General features: G+C 42.1%; 1 protein-coding gene across 1 annotated transcript in view; it reads right to left on the reverse strand.

The window, feature by feature from the left end:
- CDH5 (cadherin 5) overlaps positions 1-3,771 on the reverse strand; it is a 52,265-nt gene extending 48,494 nt beyond the window's left edge. The window contains exon 1 of the mRNA XM_069085833.1: positions 3,580-3,771. The gene's annotated coding sequence lies outside the window, so the exon portion shown is untranslated. The remainder of the gene's footprint in view (positions 1-3,579) is intronic.
- Positions 3,772-8,280: the final 4,509 nt, after the last annotated feature.

Below are 8,280 nucleotides of genomic sequence, written 5' to 3' on the forward strand. Positions count from 1 at the left end.
TCAGGAGAAAGTGAAGGTTTCCAGGACAGTGGGTGGAGCCCCTGTGGGGAACAGGAGGGCGGGGCAAGAGTCACTCAGGATGAGTAGGGGGAGAGGGGGGAGCCGAAGGGGGAGAGACTCCCAAATGGATGAGTTCATAGATCCATTTTGAGAGAGAAGAGAAATTGGAGATCTGAGACCCTCATTCACACTGAGACTCTGCCTGAGAAGAACTTAATATCCATTCCTTTATATGACCTCCATTTGGGGTTTTAAAGCTGCATACAACCTATATCAAATTGCTTGCCTTCTCAATAAGGAAAGGAGGGGAGGGAGGGGAAAGGGGAGAGAGAGAGGGAAAGAACTTCGAACCCCCAAATAAAAAAAAACAAGTTTAAAAATTTGCTTTTCAGTGTAATTGGGGAAAAATAAAATACTGAATTTTTTAAAAAGAGGGCGCTCAGGGAGGTGATGATCATGATAGCTTACCTTGACATAGATCTCTATAGCCTACAGAGTACTTTTCTCACAACAACCTTGGGAGGTAGTGATCAAGAATTATTATTCCCATTTCCATAGATGAGGAGACTGAGGCTCTGATAACCAGATCACATAGCTGATGAATAACGAGACTTGGGCTTCTTGACAACAGATCTAATATCTTTTAATACTGCCCCATGCCTCTTTGGTCCTACAGATGGACTCTCTAATGACAGAATTTCAGAGGTGTTAGTAATAGCTAATAATAAGTTACTAACATTTATATAGCACTATGTATACATATATATTATTAATTAAATATAATAACTACATATAATCATTAATTATATATGAGATTGTACATTATATATAATTAATGATTATATATAAATATATATATATGATATATATTTATATAGTATAATGTGCCAGACATTATGCTTAGCCCTTTATATTAATTATCTCATTTGGTCTTCACAACAACTTTGGGAGGTAGGTGCTATGTTTAACTCTATTTTACAGATGAAGAAACTGAAACAAACAGGGGAAGTGACTTGTCCAGGGTCACACAGCTGGACAATGGCAGAGGCTGGATTTGAACTCCGCTCTGTTCTTCCTGACTCCAGGGTGGGTTCTCTATCCATTGCACCTCTTAGTTTTAGTAGGCAGGTGGGAGATGTCCCTTTTCTGGGCAGGGAGTGGAGGTGGAATGGTCTTTTCACTGTGTCCTACAATTTATCCCACACACCTTACTGCATGTATATAATCTTGACCCGAGGACAACATTAGCTTTCTAAAGGGTTTTGATTCATTTGTGTCACCAGATGTTTGGATGATGGTAAAGGGAATCTCAGAAACCACAGACCTAGAGTTAAAGGAATCTTGGAATCCATCTCATGCAATCTACTCGTAGTTCCTCAGATGAGGAAGATTGAGACCCAGAGCAGTGAATTCACACAGGTAGTAAATGTCAGAGGTAGGGCTTGAACACGCTTTCTCTGACCTCAGAGTTAGTGCTCTTTGACCTACATTATGTTGTCTCCTCTCCCTCAGTACACTGAAGCTCAGAAAGAGTAAGTCATTTGTCTGAGGTCCTTCAGTGACTGTGAAAGAAGTGAGACCAAAACCCAGAACTCCTGACTCTTGGGCCACCAGGCTTCCGCCATTCCACAGAGCTTTTTTCTTCCTTTAAGTGACAAAGAGCTCCTCAGAAAACTTTAGTTTTTCTCTGGTTTTGTATCTTCTTTTACTTTTTAAACACACACACACACATACATACACACATACACACGCAAAACAACAACCACAACAACCACAGAAACCACCGGCCAGAACAATGCCCCAAAGGGCCAGAACTGCCCATTCATGTTCTGAGTATTTACATTGCAGGCACATGACTCAGGGAGGTGTCTCATTTCCTATTTTTGGGTCATATAGTCATAGATTCATAGACTGATAGAGTTGGAAGAAACCATAGAGGACATTCAGTCCAACCCATTCCTTCATTTTACAGATGGGGAAACTGAGGACCAGAATGGGGAAATGACTTTGCCATGGCCACACAGTGAATTGGTGTAGGGTTGGGATTCTAATTATATACTTCAGTCCCTGACCCAGGGTCCTTGCCACTACAATTATAATTTTTCCCGATTGAACTTGGTGAAAATTGGCTACAAGGTAGTGGCTGAGGAGAAGGCTATTACTTCCAGTTAACAGCCAAGAAACTTTCACTATGAGACAAGCTTTGGGGACATTTGGTGCCCAGACCCAGGTAGGAGACCTGCAAGGCTGGCAGTAGGGAGCACTGATCCTTAAGTGTTCAGGGCAGGCTGGACACAGTCCTGAGGCTAGCCTACATTGCTGGTGACTGGTCTGGGCCTTTTTATTCGGAAAGTATCTTATCTGTCTTTTTGATTCCCCAAAGTATCTCTCACTACACTAGCTTGGATCCTTTTGAGTTCAGGGATGGAGAAAATTCCAAAGGGACGACCTAGTTCACAGAACTGTGGCTTAGTCTCATGACTTGGAAAATGGGTAGAAGCCGAAAATAATTTGGCGGAGACTGGTTTTGAGATGGCTTAGAGGGGATGATCTCCTGTCTTGCCATAGATTCCTTTACTTCAGCCTTCTAATTCAGTCTCTAAGCCATTAAGTGGATAAATTGGACAGGGTAGGGGAGAGAGACTCAAAACAATCTAGGATAGAAGAGGCAAAGAGATAGGATTCTTGGAAGTAGTCCAATGACGTCAAAAAGAAATTGGGCTGGCCATCAGCCTTGGGTTTGAGGTCTCTGTCTTCTGGGTGACCTTCTCTTATGAGATGTGGGAAGTGGAGACGATAGTTTCTGACAGCCCTTCCTGTTCTAAGGACTCTCTCTTTTAGTCCAGTCTCTTTCCTTCTAATGTCATGGAAGCATAGTTTTACAGCTAGAAAGGACCTCAATTGTGACTTAGTCCAAGCCTTCTATTTTATAGAGGAGGAAACTGAGACTCAGGGAATCTAAATGAGTTACCCAAGGACACATATAGCAAGAAACAGCTAAAATAACAATCTTGATTTTCTGACTCCAAAACCAGGGCTCTTTCTCCATTGTATACTTCTTGTGTTCCTTTCCATTTCTGAACTTTTAGGGTTGTTCACAAGGAACAGGGGTCACACTGGACAAGTCAAGGTTTCAATGATTTTATATACATATATATATTTTACATATCTATGTGTGTGTGTATATACACACACACATATTTGTTCCAGATCTGTGATTTTGTCTATGTTGGGAGCTCTTGGTATATAAATCCCCCCTACAATGATTGAGAGAGGCTAGGGCACCAAGAAGGTATGTTACTTGTCTGTGGACGCACAGCCAGTATGGACAATATGTGCCAGGGTAACAATTGGCCTCATTTCTTCCTTACTTTGAAGGATGGATCTCTATGCCTTACTTCTCAAACACTCATGTATGTTTATATGTATACATTTTACTTTCCCTAGTGGCCTAAATCTCCTAATAAACTCTACCCCAATTTCCATCCTCCCCTTCATTCCGGCCCCCCACTCCCCCCAAATCAGAATACAGGAAATCAAGAAAGTTGTTTGTCCCCTAAGGGACCAGTGGTCTCTTACCTTGGGAGCAGTGGTCTCTGACCTTAGCTTTGGCCCCAGAAGTGGGGCTGAGTGTCCAGGGTCCTTTGCCTTCTGCCCAACCTAGGAGAAAGGCTCAGCGGAGAACACACAGAGGCTTCGGTGTCCCTGTCCTGAGTGGGCCACTGGGTGTGTGCGGCCTCGCTCCTCCCTCTGGCTTTTCCAACTCAGATTCCCACCCGGCATGATTTCCTGCTATTGTCCTCTGAGGGTCAGGCCTGGAGAGGAAAGCTCCAGATACCGGAGGCTGTATTGTGAGGGGCATTGCAGCCCTGGACCTGCCTGAGGACTGCCCCTGGGATATTGTAAATCTGAGGTCCTCTGTTGATTTTATGTCTGTCCTGTTAATTTTATATGGGTAAACAGCTTTGGGGCTGGGCCCAAGGAGGGTATTCTGGGACTCTGTTCAGAACCGCCTAGGTGGTCACCCAGCATTCTGAAGGTATAGGGTCCCAACTACTTAGGAGCAAAGGGCAACCAAGGCTAGAGTTTATCCAAAGCCTCTAGAATAGGGGTGGGCAAAGGATCAGGGAGTCCTGGGCTATAGACTCATTGTGGGAGGCCAAGATCCTATAACGTGTTTAGGTGAAGTCACTTCCTGGTTTAAGTGTCAGTCGGGACTTGAATCCAGGTCTCTTAACTCTGAATTCATTGCCCTTTCTACCACATCAATCAAGATCCATCTATGTAATCGAATCATTTGGGCTCTCTACTTTAGATTCCTAATAAGAGGTCACGGTGGATTTGGGGTTTACAGGGCTTGGAACCAAGAGTCAACAGCTCAGCTTTCAATCTACCCTTCTGCCTTTAATAAAAATTATTTCCCTTCTCTGGGCTTAATTTCCCACATCTGTAAAATGAGTTAGAAGCACAATGGGATAGTGGATTGAGCCATAGCCTGGGAGCCAAGAGTTTTAGACTGTAGTGCTGGTTCTGATACCAATTGGGTTTGTAGCCTTGGGCAAATCATTGCCTCTGTCTGGGCCTCAGTTTCCCTCTTCTTCAAAATGAGGTGATTGGGCTATATTGTCTCTGAGATCCAGTTTTAAAAGCTCTAAATAGAACATAATACTTTTTTTCTATTTCTTTTGTTTTGAATTTAATGAGCACCAAAAAATAAAGAGAACATTTCCGTAATGAAAGCAGAACAGAAAATTATAAATGAAGCTATGAATCCATTCTGTAGTTTACTTTTTAAAAAATATAAATTCAATGCTACTTTCAAAGGTGCCCTGATTATCTGTTTCCCTCTCAATTCCATTTCTGTTTTTTTTTTCTGTGAAATTTTAAATGCATTTCCTTTGTTTCTTTTCTCCTTTTTGGAGGAGAATATTATTGCTACATCCTTTCTCTTGCCCCATAACTTCCCTCCCTATCCCCAAGGCGAAAGCACAATATTTGTACAAATAAGCAGAGTTAAGCAACATAAATCCACACATTTACCATGTCCAGAAATGTATGCTTGCTTCTGTCCTTGGCCTCAGGAGTTGGGTAGCACGCTTCATTACCGGTCCTTTGGAGCTGTGGTTGGGTCATTGATTTAAATAAGAGTTCTGAAGTCTAGCTGTAGACATTGTTTTCAGGGTGCCTTTTGGGGGATGGTTCCGAATTGCTGTCCAAAACAGTTGGATCAACTCATGACCCACCAGTGGTTGGCCCAAGGACTTGTCTTTGGAAGTCCTTCCAACAATTGTCATCTTCATTTTTGGTCATCTTTGCCAATCTGACAGGTGTGTAGTGGAACCTCGGAGCTGCTTTATGTGCATTTCTTGGGCAGTTAGGTGATGACATAGTTGATAGAGTGTCAAACCTACAGTCAGGAAGACTCATCTTCCTGAGTTCAAATCTGACCTCAGACATTTAGTTGTGTTATCTCCAGCCAGTCACTTACCCTTGTTTGCTTCAGTTTTCTCTATTGTACAATGAGCTGCAGAAGGAAACGGCAAATCACTACAGTATCTCTGATTGAACAACAACAAAATGCTACTATGTGTTAGATACTATGCAAAGTGATAGTGATACAAAGATATAAACAGAGTAGATCCTGTCCTTAAGGAGTCCCCATTTCATCATATAATAGCCGTGGGATTTCTATAAGGTAAATATTATCCCCATTTAGCAGAGGAGAAAACTGAGGCTTAGAAATATTGACATCTGCCCTTCCTCCCTTGCAGAGTTATAAGTCCTTAAACGAATTGTATGTGTCAATGGTGATCTGATCATCTCTCATGGAGTCAATTATTATCTCTGAGCTGGGGATTCTCAGTTCTCTATCTGTATCCTTTGTCTCTCCTAAACTCTGAGCCTGTTAAAAAAAAAAGACCAATTAAAAAAAAGATAAAATAGCTGTTATACAATATGACTTCTGAACTTGTTTCCTTGCATGTGAAATGAGTATAATGCTACTTGTACTTCATACCTCACAGGCTGTTGTGAGGAAGTTGCTTTGTTAAACTTCAAGATGCCAGGTAAGTAAGAGATAAATTTCTTCTTTTGGAGACAGGTATGAAGTACTGGAAAGATCATTGAGTCCAGAGTTAGCAGACCTGCTTTCCAGAACCATAACAAGGGTGGAATGATGGGATTTTATTCCAGGGTGCCAACATTTAGAGGGAATCGATAGCACTTGAACTACATTGGCAGCTAGAAACAATTGAGCTTAGCACCAAGTTAGCAAGAAGGATTAGTTAAAACAGGAAACTTCCTACAATTGCCTGCCACACTCAGCTGAGTTCTAATTCTTCTAAGTCTTAAGAGGTTGAAGTTAGAACCAAGGAACAATGAAGTCTAGAGCTACGATGGTGAGGAATAAAGGACCTTTCCTGGTATAGTGATATGGATGAATTGTATGGGCCCCTCTTTTTGGGAGGGGGGCTGCCTATCTCTGATTTGGGATAGGGGGAATTTCAACTGAAGGGTTGATCTATAAGTCTAGTATGACTAAAGAAATTCCTTGAGAAGGTGAAATTCACCATAGGGTGGGGGCTTGCTTGATTCTAATCTTTTCTTTTTGGACAGAGCTCCTAGGAAAGATGGCATCCCAACGGAGAGGTAAGAAGTGGTATATTGACTGTATATGAATTAGGGTATGAGTCTTCACATTTTTTTTGCCAGGTTAAATGAAGTTTGTACAATATTAGCTATCTTATTAGCCTGAGCATTTGCATGGGGAACCTAAAACCTCTTTTCCTTTTTTACTGAGTCCTAGATAGGAGACAGATTCTGATGTTCTCAGGGGATATCCTGGGGTGGGGGGAAAAAGCAGTCAAATTCTGATTTTTTCTCAGGAAATTCTGGGAGTCAGCATGAGCTAACAAGATTGCCCTAAGAAGCTTCTCAAGAGTGAAACCTGGGGTGGCTAGGTGGCACAGTGAATAGAGCACAAGCCCTGGAGTCAGGAGGACCTAAGTTCAAATCTGGCCTCAGAGACTTAACACTTACTAGCCGTATCACCTTGGGTAAGTCACTTAACCCCATTTGCTCTGCCTTCCCCACTCCAAAAAGCAAAAAGAAAAAAATAGTGAAACCTGCTGGTGTGTGCACAGAGCATCAGTTCTGAGCCGTGAATTACATGTGTATAATGAAGACTAAACCCCTGGGGAGCTTGAGCAGAGCTGTCCTGCCTGCCTCTGACTGACCAGAGTCCTTTTCTGCAGTAGCTCTGCTCAATCACATGTGTTAGTGGTGTGGAGTACATGGATACCTAGACCCAGACTTGGACGTGCCTACATGGTACTGGCCAATCTTTGCAATGTGTTTTCAGATGTCATAGGTCCTTTGAGTTACTGGTTGCCATTGAAGGTTGTTTTCTGTATTACAGTATTTTGAGAAAGATAAGAGTAATAGCTGGGATTTATGTGGTCTGAAGGTTTGGAAAGTGCTTCATGTATGTTTTATATAGCTAATATTTATGTAGCACTTACTATGTGTACCTGGCACTGTGCTAAGTGCTTGAAAATTATTATCTCATTTGATTCTTACAATCACCCTGAGAAGTAAGTGCTGTTATCACCCACATCTTTCAGAGAGAAGTGCCTTCCTCAAGATCACATGGCTAGTAAATGTTTGAGGAAGGATTCGAACTGAGGTCTTTATGAATCCAAGTCCAATGAATTCCAAGCTTAGACATTTTTTTGGATGCTTAATCTGTGATTTGACTCTCCAGTGGTGATTCACTCACTGGAGTCTTGGAGATATCATGTGACTTAAAGCAAAAGAAAACAAAAATGATCCCCATTGACTACCATGTTGTAGGTAGCTAGTTGGTACAGTGGTTAGAGCACTGGGTGTGCGTCAGGAAAATCTGAGTTCAAATCTAGCTTCTGACATTAAGTAGCTGGGTGACCTCGGGCAAATCACTTAACTTCTATCTGCTTCAGTCTTTTCACCTGTAAAAATGGGGACAATAATATAGCCCCTACCTCCTGGGTTATTGTGAGGATCAAATGAGATAATAATTGTAAACCGCTTAGTACAGTACATGGCACATAGTAGATGCTACACAAATGTGCATGTACATACAGGTCTTGAGTTTCATTTATGGGATTCCAGAGCTGGAAGGGAGCTCAGCACATTATGCTAGAGGAGAGAACTTAGAAATGATGTAGTCCAGTACCTTCCTTTTACTTGGGTGAGATCACTGACTGAGTGGGTTCTCCTTTCCAGGCTGATGGTCTCTCTACT

The sequence above is a fragment of the Petaurus breviceps genome, unplaced genomic scaffold (assembly GCF_028583685.1).
Source record: "Petaurus breviceps papuanus isolate PSGF00001 unplaced genomic scaffold, PetGlider_PUasm1.0 176, whole genome shotgun sequence".
Lineage (NCBI taxonomy): Eukaryota > Metazoa > Chordata > Mammalia > Diprotodontia > Petauridae > Petaurus > Petaurus breviceps.